Source organism: Poecilia reticulata, chromosome 23 (assembly GCF_904066995.2).
Source record: "Poecilia reticulata chromosome 23, P_reticulata-male-v2, whole genome shotgun sequence".
Lineage (NCBI taxonomy): Eukaryota > Metazoa > Chordata > Actinopteri > Cyprinodontiformes > Poeciliidae > Poecilia > Poecilia reticulata.
In genome coordinates, this window is record NC_088852.1 from 19,103,184 (window position 1) to 19,122,393 (window position 19,210).

General features: G+C 41.3%; 1 protein-coding gene across 18 annotated transcripts in view; it reads left to right on the forward strand.

Annotated features, from left to right (window-relative positions):
- LOC103459572 (pleckstrin homology domain-containing family A member 5) overlaps positions 1-19,210 on the forward strand; it is a 182,558-nt gene that overhangs the window by 16,061 nt on the left and 147,287 nt on the right. The window contains exon 4 of one of the 18 annotated variants that reach the window (XR_014085982.1): positions 9,963-10,090. The exons of the other annotated variants lie outside the window; for them this stretch is intronic. The gene's annotated coding sequence lies outside the window, so the exon portion shown is untranslated. The remainder of the gene's footprint in view (positions 1-9,962; positions 10,091-19,210) is intronic. 18 annotated transcript variants of the gene reach the window in all.

A 19,210-nucleotide genomic window follows, 5' to 3' on the forward strand; every position in this document is an offset into this window, starting at 1 on the left:
AGAGCCAAATGTTTGGCAGCGGCGTGACGTCAGAGTTTGTCGTAGCCACGCCCTCCACTGGAAAGTCTTGGTGCTTTGCAGCAAGTGAGACCAAACTTATCTGTCTTCTGACACAGGATCATGTTGTTTAGGTCAAGAGGCTCAGATGAAAACATTACACTTCCTGTTGTCAGTGGTTGTGGCTTAAGTCAGTGTTTTTCAACCTTTTTTGAGCCAAGGTACATTGTTTTAATTGAAAAAATCTTGAGGCACACCACCAACCAAAACTGGTAACAAAGATACTCTGTAGCCGCCTATATTACATATATAGTCATTCTTACCAAAGTGTCTTGAATAGGAATCAAATAAACACAAAACAGTATTTTTAACACATTTTACATTTTTTACATTTCAAATTGCACTTAACATGTGCACTTCAAAAATACACCTGAACAGCCACAACACTGTGGTCTTAAATTTAAAGAAGTTGTAGAAAACTTCAGTGTTTTACAAACTAATCCACAAGCATCTTATAGCCGGAATACAGAAAATAATTCTTATTCTGAAAGAAGCAATAATATTTGGAAAAGATTTCACTTCATATTTACTGTCACAATATGAAGAGTTGCCTGTACAAAATGTCAATATCTGTATATTTTACCCACCTGGTGTGAAACCTGTGCATGTTTGGATGAAAACAGCTGATTTCCTGGCAGAAATTGACAAAGCTCTTCCTCAACAGCTCTTAGTCTCTCCGTTTTTAGTTGTTATAGTAGCCGGGCTTGAGAAGCTCACTTCACACAAATATGTTGTAGGAAATGGACTCATGTTCTTTCCAACTACTGCTGATCTTCACTGTCTTTTCCATCACTGTCATCACAGTCTTGCTAGATACAATGCTCTCACTATTACCTGTAACATTCATGCATCACTAATTCTCATTTTAATGTAAAATGCTCTGTACCTACTGCCATGTAGTGGTAAGAAAATTACATGAATTACTCGGTTTTCTATAAGGACCCAACAGAGGGATGCGTCCTAATAAATCTGCTGGATATTTTAAGGATGCAGCACTCCGTCTCCAAAGCCGAACCATGGTTTTGTTCACACCGAGTTTAAGTGCAGCGGCTCTATTTCCCTCCTGTAGTGCCAGATCGACAGCCCTCAACTTAAAAGCTGCATGATATGAGTTTGAAAACATGTCGTGCCTGCTGCTAGCATGGCTGCTAGCATGTGGTTGTTCTAAATGAAAATTAGCACGTTCTTCTTTGATTTCCAATTTTGACTTCTAATGATTCACTTCCTGCTAGAGAGCCCCCTGGTGGTTGAAGAAAAATCCACAGAAAAGATGCACCGGGCTACAATCCACATGGTTCAATGCTTAGGAAAAAAGTAGCAGCTTATAGTCCGGAAAATACAGTGTCGTAGGTGAAATTGAATAATTTCCACGGCACACTTGACGATCACTCACGGCACACTAGTGTGCCGCGGAACAGTGGTTGAAAAACACTGGCTTAAGTGATGTCATGGTTTGGCCATTGATATTGTATTGGACCAGTCCCTGAATGTTTGGTGTCTCAGTGAGCTTTTGTGTATGAGATGTCGTATTGGTCAAAATGGGAATTGGCAGTTCAGACCTCTAAGAAAAGTTGAGACCTGGTGCCTCCTGGTGCATCCGTAGACCGAAGGTTTGGACTAATTGTATTTAAGGCAAAAGGTGAGTTAAAAAGGGGACAGGTTCACCATCGTTCCTTCCGTGATTTGATTTGAATATGTCGGACATGAAACTGACCTTTGATCACCTGTGGAACAGTTAACAAGCTTGCCCTTGTTGTCATTCAGCTTGGAGCACATAAAGATGAAAAAGGTGTTCAAAGCCTTGCAGACAGTGAAGCTTGGCGCTTCACTGTCTGCAAACCCACAGATAAATAAAACATCAATCCCAGATGGAGGGAGGAATAAAATAAAAAAGGAATCAGGCTGCAAAACCTAGAAATGACACTGCAAAGGAAGGAGCTGGGAGTCACGTCTGTCCTGCAGCTTTGAGGGCTGCTTCATTGTGTTCATGCATGTATGTCTGCTGTTTGCAGGCACTCAGTTCATAGGAAATTCATCATAGTACACATCTTAAGTAATCTACCTACCAGAAATATAACTCCATGTTATATTTCTGGTATATAACAACACGACACGCAATTGTTTCACAGAAAACTGGCTGGGAACTTTAATTCCACTGTTGTTAACTTCTAAAAGTCCTGCACAGCATAGTGAAGGCTTAATTGGGAATTCAATTCTCTTTCAAAGCAGTGCTAAAAGTAGCCAGTGGAAATGAACTGTGCCATTTGTGGCAAAAACATCTCCAGATTCCAGCATCATCAAACTTTGTTTTCTTCACCCTTTCAGAAACACCTTGTTACTCTTAGTCACACAATTTGAAAATTAACAGAGAAACAATTGATGCTTGAAGTCATCAAGCCAGGACGTCATTTAATGTGATTTTAAGCTGTAGTAGGTGATTTTTCTTTTTACTTATTTGTTAAAACTACCACTATGTCCTGACTGTATAATATGAGACAAATTATTTTGAAAAAAAAATGAAGCTCTGCTGCCTCCGGGTGGTCCTACTGCCATTTACAGAAATACACTGTAAATGGTCAGAAACAACCAATCAGAACCAGGAGAGTCTTAGGGCTGTCAATCATTCTCCTTTATGTGCTGCACTGCTCACACCCTGCCCCTTATTCTGTCCTGTGATACAGCTCCTTCTTCACATGAACAGTTTTCCTCCTATGGTGAGTTGTTTTTCTGCCATTTTCACGGCTGCAGCAAACTGGCAATCTTGAGCAGAACATACACACACTTGATTGACAGTGTTGAGATCTGCCTCATGCCTGTGAGAGATTTCTTCTGACCGGCAGCAGGGTATTTCTGCTGATGGCTGTATGACCACAGGGAGAAATCAGGGGAGCTACAGTTTTTTTTCACAGATTTTCTGTCTCATATAGTCAGGACACAGTGACAGTTTAATGGAAATGAAAAAATCCAAAAGCATATATATATATATATATATTATTATTTTTATTATTATTTATTTATTTTTTTTACAAAAGTTACTGACTGCAGGGTTTTCCCCAGAAAACTTGCACAGCTTGGTGGTCGGGGCACTGAGGCGGTCCACCGTGTTTTTGTATTAAAAATATTGAATTGACAGGAAAAGTAAAAATATTACTGGAAGACATTAATTACTGACAATACATACTTACCCACAACCGAGTCTTAAAAAAATAAATCAAAAAATACAATATCAATTATTTGCACTACTGTTAAATCCAAATGAAGCCATCAGTTAGTGGATCTAAACACACAATGTGATGCTGATCATATTTAGAACCGGCTCAAGGCTAAGCACTGCTAAGCAGCTGCTTAAGGCCCTCAAACCTTCAGGGCCCCATAAATGGTAACGCTTTAACACAAACCACAGATAGATAGAAATGTAACTTTTGTCTATTAAGAATATCAATGCTGTTAAAATCGATTTCATGGTTTCAGCATAGATACATTAAAATATTTGTAATTTACTACTAGTGTGCATATTGTAAGATGTAATATGCATGACACATGGTAAGATCCACCATCTTCCCACTAGTTTGTTTCACTTTAGTTTACTTTGTAGCCATGACTTCATTTATATTTTACTCACCATCCAACAGTGGCAGAATAAACATCATGAGAATCCCTAACTTACCATTAAAACCAGAATGTATGTGCATCAATTGAATAGAAACACCCTGTAACACCCAGGCAGCTGATCAGGTTTGGGGACAACAATACTTTTGAAACTTTGAGATCTGTTTTCTCTTTATTCTTGTTTGCAGAGTGCCAACTTTCAAACGACCATGTAATCTTTTTTTATTATTTATCATTGGAAAGCTTAGAATCCACACTTTAGGAATCTGTAAATAACTCAAAAGGCTGGTTCCTGGTTTTGTTTTGGCCAGGGAGATATTTGAACTTCACCATTAGCTTGAGGTCCTCTGTTCGGCTGTACTAATACTTTTCTAACATGATGAAAATCTGATCCTGCAATCTTGCTCCTTACTTACTTCTTCTGTTGCCTAGCAACCAGTGAATTTTTTCCTTTGTACAATCTATTCAGATGGAAAAGCAGTGAGCACTGAACCATTTTGTGTGTTTGACAGTTAAAATATACTTAAGTTGGATTGGATCTAAAATCTGTTATTAACCTTCATATTTGGAAATGTTTCAATTACTTTGGTAACTTTTAGGCCTACCTCCCATTTAATTTTGCCTTTGGGATTAATAAAGTATTTTTGAATTTGAATTTGAATTAATTTAAAAGATGAAGAACACCCCAGGAGGCGTGGTGGAAGTCTTTTGTTTGTCAAATGTCCGGTGTGACTATGTGAGCTTTTGGTAAATGGATTTATTGACCATTTTTTGAACTTGAAGCATTAGATTAAGTACACTTTAAAGATTTTTAGATGTGGTTTCTTCCGTATTTTTGCAAGAAATAAGCTACTTAAATTTTTTCAAACAACCAAACAAGCCACTTGTTGCTGCTCATGGCCTTTCTTGGGAAATTTAGGTTTTAGAACTTAGAAGTCTGCGACAGTGTCTAGATCAGTGCAAACCACTCTGTCTTCAAACTTGAAATGGATTCTGCTGAGTTTAGATGTGACACTGTCCATCAGGTTGACATTGTTCTTGACCTTTGATCTTTCAACCAGGTGGGATATGCTTGTCATTAAGTGAACATTTTGTCTTCAAAGTTGATGTGTTAGAAGGTCGAGGAATGGACAGTGTAAGGATTTTGACTAGGTCAGAAACTTTTGCAAAATTGCAGCTTGTTGGGTGTTCATCTGCAATAGTCTGAGGAAAAAAACATTGGTAAATCAGCCACAGGGTCATAGGTCACCAAGACTGATATTTCAATCTGGAGAGACTCAGACGGACAAAAGGGAACAATTAAAAGATTTAATGACAGGAATGAACAACAGTTCTTTGGCGCTCGGACCCCGGCAGCTAATCTGAGCTGAGATTTGATGTGAACTCGATGAACATCCCGATAACTGATTAGGGATGCTCTCCCCCCCAAAAAAAGGGCTGAGGCCGGGGCCAAGGCCTGAGGAAAGTGAGACCTAAAACTTGTATGCCGACTTGATGATGCGAGGAGAAAAGAAAAGTACGGGTTGTAGGCCGAAGGAGTGCAGAAAACTAGAAGATGAGAAGCTGATAGGAGGAATCAAATTTTATTGATGGAGGGGTTTTCATGTTCTGACGCTCATCTGGAGAATGAAGGCCTGCTAAGGAAAGAGCCGAAATAATACCGGGCAAGAGAGTGAAGGATAGTTGAAGGCACGGAGCCAGGCAGGAGTTGGGGAGGTAGGGGACACAAATATATCTGGAGAAAGGCTGTAGGATAGGTGCCCACGGTAAGGGAGCCACACTGAAAAGTATAAGGGAAAGGAAAAACACTGAGACATGGGCCAACAAAGAGAAAGGCTAGGACACGGGCCGGTTGAAGGGGCAGGCAACGCTGGGACATGGGCAAGCTGAAGGGGTTGAGTGACGCTGGGACATGGGCCAGCTGCTGGGGCTGAGCGACGCTGGGACATGGGCCAGCTGCAGGGGCTGAGCGACGCTGGGACATGGGCCAGCTGCAGGGGCTGTGCGATGCTGGGACATGGGCCAGCTGCAGGGGCTGTGCGACGCTGGGACATGGCCCAGCTGCAGGGGCTGTGCGACGCTGGGACATGGGCCAGCTGCAGGGGCTGTGCGACGCTGGGACATGGGCCAGCTGCAGGGGCTGTGCGACGCTGGGACATGGGCCAGCTGCAGGGGCTGAGCGACGCTGGGACATGGGCCAGCTGCAGGGGCTGAACGACGCTGGGACATGGGCCAGCTGCAGGGGCTGAACGACGCTGGGACATGGGCCAGCTGTTGGGGCAGACATGCAGGGTTACTGGGATGGCATGGAGTCAGACTGCTAAAGGGCCAGCTGATGGGTTACTGGGATAGCTTCAGGGAAACTGAAAGGTTGGCAATAGAGCTGATTGGTTGAGGGACAGTTCAGTCTTTGGAGGATGCGAGTGAATAATAACAGGAACGAACCTGTAGGTTACAGCATGGGAGGACACAGAAGGGACAATCACGTGATAAGTTTACACTTTGGAAAAGGTAGACCAACCACCACCAGCGAAATGCGGAGTGCTCGTCTGGCACAGAGTGAGCTATGGACACAGGGAAGGATAAAAGAAACAGGAGACATATAGAAAATAAAATTACAGAGCAAGACCTGAGATGGAACATGAAAAGAGCGATTCCATCTAATAGCTGAACTGAACTGAGCAGAGGTGGAGAGAGACAGCTCATCAACAATAGAGTCAAAATGATCGGGGTGACACGAGCAGAGATAAGATTAAAGTCGGTTGATGACATGAAACGGAGTGATGAAGGTTCAGCTTTATGGTAACACACAACTGATGAGAGCGACGACTTGGGATTTCTTGCGGAGATAGCCACTCAGGAAACAGGTTACGGCCAGGGAACAATTTTGTAAAAGCTGGAAACTCGAGCTGTTGAAGGTGAAGCTGAACCAACTATAGGAGATCCTCCCCAAAAAGGGCCATGCCCGACGGGCTGAATTTAAAATGGGAAATAGAAAGGAAATGCCATCTTAGACTCGTCGAAAAGCTTTGACGTGTTGAGACGTGCCATCCGATTGAACTCCACTGGACCCGGCAGTGGGGTTGGGAGTTCAGACTCTAGGTGGGGCTGTGAGCTTTAGGATACCTGCAAGTGCTGATTGCCGTAGTGACAGACCTACGAGAATGACTGGTAAGTGTCTAATGTCTATTGGCCTAGAAGTGAGACTGGAATGAGCACATTTGAGTGTGGGACCAGGGTAAGCAAAAGAACTGACTGCGTAACCTGAAAGTGGCAGGATGGCCTGGGAAATAATCTGCTGATTTCAGGAGATCTTGAGATAAGAACTGAGAAGCAACCAATGGGACTTGAACTGAACACATCTGAATATGGGACAGATCGGTTGATAGCGGTGAAGCAAGTAGACCGGGAATATCCTGAAGTTGAAACAACTAAGAAAAATCTAAAACTTAAACTACGAAAAGAATCACTTGTTGATCACCTGCTGAAATAGTGACTGCCAGGCCATTTAAATCCTCTGGATTTTTTTGTACTGTGCTGTGCTACCTGAATGAAATATAAAACACCACTATACATTGTGTGTCTGGAAAAAGTTCCTATAAATCGGATGCTAAAAACATGTTTTACATTGAGAGTAAACCAGATTCTATTTAAGGTCGCTTTTGATAAGTAGTGAATGGACACTGAGCAATTTTTTTTTTTTTGGAACAATGATTGGAGAAAGACCCTCATCAATAGGAATTTAAGGCTGATTAATAATTAGAAAAAGCGCTGGACGGGCTCAACCGAACCAAAGAGGAATTATTAGCCAACTTCATGTTACGTTGGCAAGCCACTCTACTGCACGCATCACCGTCGCAACAGGGCAAAAGTCCACAATTAGGTAAATGATAATTCATGCCTCAAGCCGCTGATATGTGAAGGCCAGCCGAGACGCGAACCCCTGCTCCGGAAGAGATTAACTGATTGAATCAACTGTTTAGGTCATGATAAGAAATACATTTAAAATATGCTAGTTTTAAAACTTGCCATGTCTTGATTGGAAAGCCCAATTATAGTTTTCAGATTAATAACTTATTCTGCCCTATTAACCTTTATGTTACCAGCAGATTGTTTGCAAAGATCTTTTGAACTGCCCTTTGTGTGGGAAACCATCAGAAGTTCCAGCTTCACACGAACTGTGAAAAGCCATGAAACAGCAGGAGTCCTGGCCAGTAGAGGAGAGGTTCTGCTTCCGCTTTAAGATAAAAGTGACAATAGGTGCTAGATCTTGAAAACAAAGTGCAGGGAGTGACTAACTTTAAAGAGGGTCGGAGACAGCTCCTGGATGGATGAGCAAGGATACGCCTTATTTGAAGAAATAGAAGACTAGAATACGCCTTTACTATAAAACCTTGTACACGGGAGTAATTACTCGGATTGGCTCTTGCAATTCTCCAAAGACGTCTAAGCGCGTCTTTGCCTTCTTCCTTCTTTCCATTTGTCTCGGGTAAATAAATGCACGTCTCTATTCTGCTGTTTCGGGTGTAATTTCATGTCTTCTTTTGGATTAAAGTCAATAATTCTGTGACGTCTATGATCGTTTTCTGTGTGGTTTCACTTCGGCCCGCCGGGAGAACCTGGGATCCGTGAGCAGAAGATAGGACCAGAGATTTTCCAAAAATATATTACAACCTAGAATCTTCAACCGGCAGAATGAATCTATGTAGCTGAACATACACAACGACAATAGCCACAGGCGTCTTGTTAAGCAATGGTGTGAACGTCTCTGAGCTCGCGTTGCGTTTGTAGGCGGTTTGAAAAATAGATTACGATGTGTTAACGGCACATAAAACTGTTTTAATTGCGAAACAAGGTTGCAGAGGACACGGTAAGGGAAGTGGAGGAGACTCCGGTGCCAAGTCGGTGCAGGACTATCAAAGAATTGGCCATGTAGGTAAAACATGGGGCTTGCAGACAGCCGGGACACGATTAACTGAAGCCGGCAATGCACCCAGATGTCCGTCCTTGCTGCCGGGCCTGGGTAGCATGAGTTATCATATAGCTCAGGTGCGCTGACTAGCGACAAATGACTAATGTGAAGCAGATAGATAACTGCGGTGACCAAACGACCCGTTAAAGATGGGCTGCGCTGCTCTCTGCAGTTGAATGCACATGCGTCTGCTATTTATGCAGAAGATATCCCTCCATGACTGTCTGGATTCTGACACACACCTTGCGGCTCTTATGCAACAGCGGTCACCTACTGAACTAATGTTATGTTTAAAGCCTCGGAGAAAAAAGTGACGACGACTTAACTTAGTCGATGTTTGGGTAAAAGTCTGTAGACATTAGAACTCGAGTGGCGCATGAATATACGGTCAACGTGTTCGGGAGGGGACAAACTAATGACAGGTGTCTGCGTTATGAAGTATTGCGAGACTTGAATGAGACATGAGAATGCTACGTCTTACCCTGGTGGCCTGAAACCGGCGTAGTGAGGGAAAACCAGAGGTGTTGCTGAGCGGGCTGACAGCGACAAGCAGGAGAGGTGAACCGTAGGCATTGCTGATCCATAGCGTGGCGCTGGTGTGAAGGAGCTGAGGCGAAGAAAGACGGTGCGGTTGAAACAGTGGGATCACGTTTCCGCTTGCCAGAGGTGGACAGTGGAGTAGGTGGTGAGGGAGCGGGAGATGGAGAAATCCCAGTCGGGCGAGAGAAAGGGGGAGACGCTACTTGAAATCATCGAGGAATCTCTTGCATCTGAGGAGCGTCCTGGCAGCCAGGGACAGGCGTAGAGGGGGAAATCCAGAAAGATGCTGACCGTAACGGCATGCGGAAGTGAGAGAAGCTTGGCAGGCGGAGGAAGACGGCCTTTTGCTGCTTCCATCAGATCCTCTTTGATTCTGTAGTCTGTTAGGCAGGCCGTCACCTCCACGTAGAGCTCCACAATTGACAACCTTGTCTCACAGACTGTGCGGGAGGTAATGCGTCGTGCGTCACTGGCCGAAGGTCAAAGTTAACAAGGTGACCGGAGGTTGTTTTTTTTTGTTAGTTTTTTTTTTGAAGGTGGATCTTGGAGTAAGTGAAAACCCCAGACAGGTGAGAGATAGGCGGGAGAAGCTGCTTCAAATGATTGAGGCTGGGGCCAGGAGAAATATCTTGCATCCGAGGAGCGTCTGAGTGGAAAAGAAAGGGCCAATGCGAGGTCGAAGGACGGGGAATCACGAGGCTGTGGAGAAGCTGAGACGTGCAATGAATGGATTGAACGCAGCTGGGAATCAGCTGACGGCTTGGGTGTGGATCCTTTTATGCAGAGCCTGATTGCTGATTGAACGCGCCGGGTGAGGTCCAGCGCTGAGGTCGGAGATGAGCATGACGTCGATGGACGAACGAAGGGGGTGGAGTCTTCCAGCTTGAACTTTTGCTAAAGCTCCCATGTCTGGTATGAAGGTTGGCCCGTGTGCTCTGGTTAAACAGACAAGTTTATGTGACTGAAAAGGTTGTCACTTTCAAAGAAAAGTGTCAGAATACACAGCAAACCATAAGCCCCTTTCAGATTTCAGGGTTGTTGATTATGGTGGTGAAATATTTATTTTAATCATGTAAACCAGTGGTTCTTAACCTTTTTTGAGGTACCAAACCCACCCGTTTCATATGTGCGTTCACTGAACCCTTCTGTAGTGATAAATAAAATGTGATTATTTTTTTCCCCCCAAATTCAAGACCTAACTAGAGTCTAGTTGGGTCACCCCAAGATCACAAAGTCTTCTTAAAAGGTAGAGTCTCTGAGAACAGTTCTTCAAAATATAGTCAGTGTTTTCAGCACAGCTGAGCTGACTGTCCAGGAACGACCCAAGGTATTTAAAATTTGCCACAGTTTCAACAAGTTGGCCATCGAGAGAAACTGGAACCACTTTAAGGTCTTTTAATTAGCTCTACATTCTTAAGAGAATGAAAAATGAATAATAAATAATAAAGACTTTGCAGTATTCTGATTTAGTAATGTAATTATATTAGTTGTGTTACCACCCCCACACCACTAGAGGCAGTAGCAGCCCCAAACCCCAGATTTAGAAGTACACCGAAAGCTACAGAATTTGGTAAAAATGATGACTTTGCTGAAGTAATTAAAGACACAAGTTCAAATCTATGCCTAGAGTGGAGCTCCTTCAATCAGTGCTCCTCCGCAGCACTGATTGGCTAAGCAATGTAACGTGATCCTCTGATTGGCTAAGCAATGTAACGTGATCCTCTGATTGGCTAAGCAATGTAACGTGATCCTCTGCAGCAAGGGATGGCAAAGCGGGGCGTCATCACGACTTTACACAAGTGTGTCTTTACCTCCGCGGCAGAGGCTCCGCCGAACCCCTGAGACCGACTCATCAAACCCCTGGGGTTCGATTGAACCCAGGTTAAGAACCACTGATGCAAGCAATGAGTGTCAGCAGAGAAATAAAAGAATACAAAAATAAAAACAGGAAGGATAATCAACCATCAAAATAAAAACATTTATTCAGTTTGAAACGCAGGAAGAAGCCAATGCTTATTAAATCATAATTCTATTTGACTCTGCCAGGATATTCGTTATGTATTTCAGCCTATAACGTAGAATCCAAATGCTTCCCACATTCTAGATATTTCTGCTTATGATTTTTTCTCTGTCACAATATACTTCTCAAAATGCATCTGCACAATTAATCTATAGTTATGCAGCAGCTACTGTCTATACAGGAGCTGTTTTAGAATGTAACATGCTTTATTAATACATTGGACCTTGACCAATATGTTCTCATAAACTTTAGCCATCCAGCTACATTGATTGTGAATAAAACAGAAATGTTTACCTTTTTTACTTCCATATAATCCATTATACAGTGCACCTGGAAAGTATTACTGTATTGTATATTTATTTTTGTACATCTATTTTTACAACCTGTTAAGTGACTGAGATGTGATAACATGATGCTGCCACCACCATGCTTCACTGTAGAGAAGGTGATGAGCCACACCTGGTTTCCTTCAAAACCTACAATTCAGTTCTCGCCTTTTCTTGTTTCTGCTGGTCAGAGATCCTTCAGGTGCTTTTGTCCGTCTCCAGACGGGGTGTCATGTGGCTTTTATTGAAGAGTGCCTGATTGGTGGATTGCTGCAGAGATGGTTGCCTTGACCAGTGTTTTTCAACCACTGTTCTGCGGCACACTAGTGTACCGTGAGTGATTGTCAGGTGTGCCGTGGAAATTATCCAATTTCACCTACCGTATTTTCCGGACTATAAGCTGCTACTTCTTTCCTACACTTTGAACACGCGGCTTTTCTGTGGATTTTTCTTCAACCACCAGGGGGCTCTTTAGCAGGAAGTGAATCATTGGAAGTCAAAATTGTAAATCAAAGAACGCACTAATTTTCATTTAGAACAAGCACATGCGAGCAGCCATGCTAGCAGCAGGCACGACGGAGAAATGTTTTCAAACTATGATGCAGCTTCTAAGTTGAGGAGCATTGATCTGGCAGTACAGGAGGGAAATAAAGCCGCTGCATGTAAACTGTAAACTCGGCATGAACAAACCCGGATTTGGAGACGGAGAACTGCATCCTTAATATATCCAGCAGTTATTATGACGCAGCCCTCTGCTGCCCTCTGCTGGGTTCTTATGGGAAACCGAGAGCGGCAGAGATACCAGCGGCCTTGTAGCCCGGTGCGGCTGATATATGTAAGTTTCCAGGGGGGGGTTAAAAATTTGAAGGTACGGTTTATATTATGGTGCGCTCATAGTCCGGAAAATACGGTAATTGGTCTTACAAGATTTTTTTGAAAACGAATTAATTATCTGTAAATAATGCCATCTTGAGTGTCTTTGCTGTAGTCGTGACTAGCAGCGTAATCATGTCATTTTCTTATCACTAGATGGCAGTAGGTACAGAGCATTTTACATTAAAACAAGAGAATTAGTGATGCATGAATGTTACTAACTGTACATTCATGCATCACACACGACAGTGTTGTTTCACTGTTCAGGTGTATTTTTGAAGTGGACATGTTAAGCGCAATTTGAAATAAGAAATGTAAAATATGATAAAAATAAATTTTTGTGTTTATTTGATTCCTATTCAAGACACTTTGACAAGAATTACTCTATATGTAATATAGGCGGCTACAGAGTATCTTTGTTACCATTTTTGGTTGGTGGTGCCTCGTGATTTTTTTCAATTAAAACAATGTACCTTGGCTCAAAACAGTTTGAAAAACACTGGCCTTGCCTGTTACATCACAGATGTGAGACACACTTCAGATGCTTTAAAACTGGATGTAAACAATGGGTGAAAATTTTAAATATTAAATGATCAACTGTGAAATCTCAAATGTCCATGGAAATTGTGTGTGGCTAACAAAAGCGCTTCTCACAATATCGCGTGAACCGACTGACCAGGAAATCTAATCAATTCACAGGGTTTCCTGAGTCAATATTGAATTAGAAAAAAAATATTGTGATGTATTGATTAATAGATGTTTTTACTCACCCCTATTTGTTATGGTGTAAATTGTGATATTTTTATGTAAACTTGTTTCATTTTTCAACATTAGGCCTAAAAACATTTTAGTGATGGCCTTTGGGGGTTAAAGGATGTCTACTGGTATTAAATTTTCCTATGGTTGCAAACTGCACAAGCTGGTTGAAGTCCATGTCACAGTTTTATGCCGTTTTGGTATACAACATCTCACTCCTGGCAAGTCAGGAATTGGAATTGCAATCATTGCGTTCTTCAGCTTTGCACTTGCATGATTCATTTGTAATGTGGACACAGAGTAGAATGGGTGTCCTCTCTGCTCTGCTGCTGCAGGATGACTGAAGCTGACTGCCATGCTATTCGCTTTTCTGAAAAAAGGTCAGTAGAGGGGGCTAAAATCATCATATTCCCAATTTTTTTGCTGTGCCCCTTTTGGCACTGCCCACTTTGGTGCCATTTTTCAATATTTGTCTGGTGCTGTGGTTATGCTTTTACATCAGGATTGGTTCATATTTAAGGAATCCCAATAGATCGTATCAACTCATCAACTCTGAAATGTGCATTCCATTTTGTATAGCTACTGATAACTTGGTCCTGATTTTCACTGACCAGCTGTGTTGTGTAAGAGACCAGACATAGGTTTGGTTGGAAAAAGTATTACACAGATCCCTATTCCATGACTCATTCAATTCAGTTTACAGTGATCCCTCGCTATAACGTGGTTCACCTTTCGTGGTCTCGCTGCTTCGTGGATTTTTTTTTGCAGTGTTTTTCTGCGTCCTGATTGGCTAAACAGTCTCTGCGGTTCTTCTCTATCTGTGTGCCAATGATGTTACGGTATTTAAATATAAGTAATACAGACTGGCTGTTCAGAAGATAAAAACTGAAACTTTGAATGCCTGCTGGAAACAACTGGCCAGAATCAGCGCAAAACCCGACCGGAGGTTCGCTTGACGAGATCCATCGCTCTGCAGTAGCTGTGAATCTGGCGGGGCAGACGGAGGAGATGCTTTAATGTCATGACTGGATCACGCACATCCGCAAACCTGAAAACAAGTTTTGTTCTTTGGTTTCAATGTGGAGTATTTAATTATGCTGTGTAATAATCGTAAAAATTAAAGGTAACTACTTCGCAGATTTCGCTTATCGCAGGTTATTTTCAGAACACAACCCCCGCGAAAAACGAGGGATCACTGTATTTATTTATTTAGTGTCAATTCACAAGTTATCTCAAGGTCCTTCACAAATAGACTATTATCGTATTTACAATTACATACATCCTAGTCATCCAATCCAATTTTATTTAGTAAAAACCATGAAATCAACACTTAAAAGAAGCAAAAAGCAGTGGTGGAGAAAGTACTCAAAAAATGTACTTAAGTAGAAGTACAAATACACAGACCAAAATTTACTCAAGTAAAAGTAAAACTACCACATTAACATTTGTACTTAAGTAAAAGTAAAAAGTACTGGCTTTTAAAAATACTTAAGTATTAAAAGTAAAAGTACTTGCTGAATGGATTACCTAATCGCTAATATCATTAAGTGAACCGATCGTATTTAATTTTAATACATTAGAAATGTGCCATTTTAATGAACAATGCCACAGATAAAGCATGTTTTTATTGTGTTTACTCTGTAACATAGTTTAGACTATATGTGATTCTATGCATCATAATTTTAGGGATGGAAACATCTTGTCTCCTGTCCAAACATAACATGAACTTCAATTTTTTTTTTTTTTTGCCACTAGTGGCATTTATTTTTAAAGAAATCCAACAGAAAGGGGATGGAAAGAAGGTGGGCGGGAGAGGACAGGCAACCAAGGAGCCAGTAGCAGAGTTGTAGTCGAGACCAAGTCCAGACCAGCACCCCGCGCTACGTGACACAAAAAAAATTAACTTTTACCTATCAAAATTACTTCTCAAATTGATCTGAAAGATCCACATTCCCATAAAACACCTAGATCAGTGGATTATGAGTTGAAATGACGACATAAAAAAAGAAAAATCGAGACTGAGTGTCTGACAGAATCAGTATATCTTTCTCTCTGAAACACACACACAGCACAGTGCATTTCTGACTCCAAAACTCTTTTTAACTCCCCCTCACAGGCACAAATATCGCCCTATTGGTCTCTTAGTCAAATGGCATAGATACACAGGCCTGCTCCCGTAAAATGTTTTCAAAATGTTGCTAGGGCTTATGGTTTTTTGTCAAGGTCCTTGAGACCGATGCTGGGTGTCTCACAAGTATAGGAACTCTATTTCCAGCATACTGTCTGACAGAGAGAGCCAGACCAGGTGCAAATAGGCCTGTCACAATAACAAATTTTGCTGGACGATTAATTGTCTAAACAAATATTGCGATAAACGATAATATTGTTTCAAGACCTTTTGACACTGATTTAAAGGAAATAACTAATAATGCATGCGATTTCCTGATAGATGCACCTAATTTTCCAAAGAACATGTAACACTGGAACTGATAAACTAAATAAACAAAACAACCAAAAACAAAAATAATATGGATTCTCAGTCTCCATTAACAAAAAACGTACTTGAATAAAAACTAAACTTTAAAAATAAAGCCAAAGTGGAAATAAATACCGCATTCAACCAAAAGAGTGCAGATTATGAAGTCTGTATAATATATTGCCTTTCACTAGAGAAAACGGGCACATCCGACCACCTAATGCAGTAGTTCACTCTACACCATTTTTTGCCCCTATTTTCCCCTTATGACAATCTTAGATCGTTGGCCGATCTAACCGATCATCCTGCAGTAACCGCTCCGATCTAAATCAGGGGTTTTCCCCGACTGGGAGTTTAACGCTGAATGTGACAGGTAGCCAATCAGAAAGCGCGGATTCCTCTCCGTGCTTTCTGAGGGGAAATTACGGAGGGGAATCCCAAACAGCTGACACGGCGCAACAGGAAGTCCAGTGGACATTGGAGATGATGTGGTGGTATCAATGTTAATTCAACATTTCGTTCAAAGAATATACATAGAAATGACCAGGGGAGGAGTTGGAGCCAAATTGTTACCGCAGTTGATAAACCCGGCAAGTTTTCAGCTGTTCTTCGTTAACGTGACATAAACAGGTTATAAAGATTTTTATTGAGTCAGGACTTTACGCTGACTCTAGCCACATGCATCACAGGTAGATTCTAGTAAAGCATTGATTAATGCCTGATTTTAAAATGAGTTAACTGGACTTGTAGCCATTATTTTGTGCCCATGTGGCTGGACACCACACGGCACGACGAACCCGTTATACCTAGGATTTCTGTCGGCTAATGTGTCTCAGGTTTTGAAAATGGGCCGACAACTCGTGTAATGTGCGCTGGACATTACTCTAAGGAAATGAGGAGGGGAGGGTCAGTGGAGAGCACCGGAGCTGAGCCTTTTTTCATTCAGTGTCATCAAGAGAAAGAAAAAAAGGGCAGGAAGAGATGATAAAGCAGATAATTAAAATGAGGTTGATAGGTTTAATTTATCGTCCATTAATTGATTTATCGTTTATCACGACAGGCCTAGGCGCAGATAATTAATTACCACAGCAACGGGGCCCAGACAGAGGCAGTGAGTAGTTTCACAAACAGGCTCTGAGACAGGTCTCACTTTGCATTGTGGGAAGAATACATATTTCCTGTGACTATTCATATTTTGCTTACATAAAATAATTTCTCTGAAATAATTTTCAGAGAAATTATTTTTCTCCGAGCCACTGGGCTCGGATTAAAATCCTTAGTATGAAGATTGAATTTGTTTTAGAAATAAACAATTACCCACTGTCTTCATGTTTTTATTTTGGATCGTGAATGAGAACCACATGTGCGAAGCTTATAGTCGTCGGTCTCGGACTGAACTTCACTGTGTATGGGATTCAGCCATTGTAGTGTAGTGGAGAACCTGGTCAGCTGTAGCATGATGGTGATGAACCTGGTAAGTGTTGCTGTTATTGCGTTCTGGTGGTGAACCATGTCAAGCATGTCAGACCTGCACGGATGTGTGAGCTGTGGCTAAAATGCTAGGTCCTAAGTGATGGGCACACTTCTGCAGGCCCCATATAAATTTCTTCAGGAATTTCATAGTTTCTTTTAAAATTACAATGTATTAGTTTTTGTTACCAAAGGGCAAAAGCATAGAACATCACTTACCAGAATGAGCTTCATCATGTCATGATCTACTCCAGACAAACCTCCTCAGGCAGGTGATGGTGAGCAGGGCATAAGGAAAAGTTCAGTGACAGGCTTTTTGAATATATCAACAAAACAATATTAGGTGAGGCTGCCATTACTCCCAGTAACTTGACATCTGTGCTGGAGAACCATTACTTGCTGTTGGGTCATTGGATTGCAATTTATAATTTACAATGATACTGCTGTGTTCTATTTTTTCTTCAAGTTTTAAAAGGTTGAAGTCACACCAACAATATTCTGACAGTAGTAGAATAACTCTTACCTTCACTGTTTAGTCATGTAAACAGTTCATGAGGTAAATGTTAAAAACTAAGCTAACTTTATTTGAGGGGTGTGCATAAGACTGCTTTTTTTGTACTAAAATAGATGCTACTAATAATTGCTGAGTTTAGATGAGTGAATCGAGCCACTTGCCTCCGTCTCCTTGATGAGAAGTGTCCCAGCAGAGCCAGATTGGGATGAAAAGGTTTTCTAGCGAGGCTACAGGATCACTGTGATGACGAGAATATGAACCCAGTTTGTGTGAAAGCTGCCAAGCCACTTTCACTGATGTCAACAATCAGGGTTTTACCAGCTGAGCTCAACCTGACCCTCCACTTTATTGTGTGTGTTTTTGAAACAAACACAGAGGACAACATGAATAGGATTTTTGAGATTAACTAGTCCTCTGAAGTCAGCTGGGGGCTTATGTTCTGTTTATGATTATAGTATTAAAGCAAAATATGGCAGCTGAAACTGGCTTTTTGAAGGATGAAAACTTTCTGTTATTTCTGAGGATAACTGTTAACTGTTAATTCTAATGTGATTGAGCATCATTTTAGGGTCAGAAATAAGGTGCATTATTATTCTCCAGGCACACGGTGCCATTTTATGGCACTTAACTGTTACCTTCGCAGGGTTTCCCTCAGAAATCTTCTTAAGCCCAGTGGTCGGATCGCCAGGGCCGCCCACTAGTGAGCCACCATTTTTTTAATTTTTATTAAAAAATGCTACGTTGACAGGGAAGGTAAAATTATTACTTTGTAATTGTGTTACTTTGTTTATGTGACGATTATTGTATAACTGTTTCATTTGATTTAAATATTTGAAACATCAAAAATGATTAATTTGTCCCAAACAGGTCAACATAAACTTCAACACATGAAATAACAAAATAACTCAAGCACAAAACTGACCTCACAAAACATAAAGGAAACTTAAATAGTGACTGACACACAAGGGGTGAACATACAAACCTGAATTAACAAAGTCAAAGTAATACTATAAGTAATTTTTAAATACAACAAATACTATTGCAATAGAACTCACTGCCAAAAGAGAAGAAAAACTAAAGAAACAACCTATTTTCCCCTTCCTCTGGTGAACAGATGGTGTTATGCCAGCCAGATAAAGAGAACAAAGCAGCTGAAGCTGTTCTGTGTGAGACACCAGCAGCAGCTCCAAAGGACCGACAGATAAAGTTTACTAACTGCAAACAGTTAACTAAAGAGTCTAACTAATAAAAATCATTTTAATTATAAATGACAAGCTAAATGATTTATATGTAAACTGACTTCTAGAATGAACAGAGTAACGGTTCCCATTCAGCTTCTCTGGTGTGTGACAGCAGGAAGAGCTGTTCCATCCCAAACAATGAAAATAATTGAATTTAGATTATTATAAAGCTATATTTGTCAGGGAGGGTGGTGGTGAGGATGAACGCAGAGAGCCAGGTTATTGATGAAAAATGAAGAATTTAATGAATGAGCTCACAGTCTGATAGGTATTTTTCTAGAACCTACATAAAAGAACCACAGACAACGTATATGAATTTTATGACCAAGCTTTTGCAAAAGGAGAAAAACTCTATC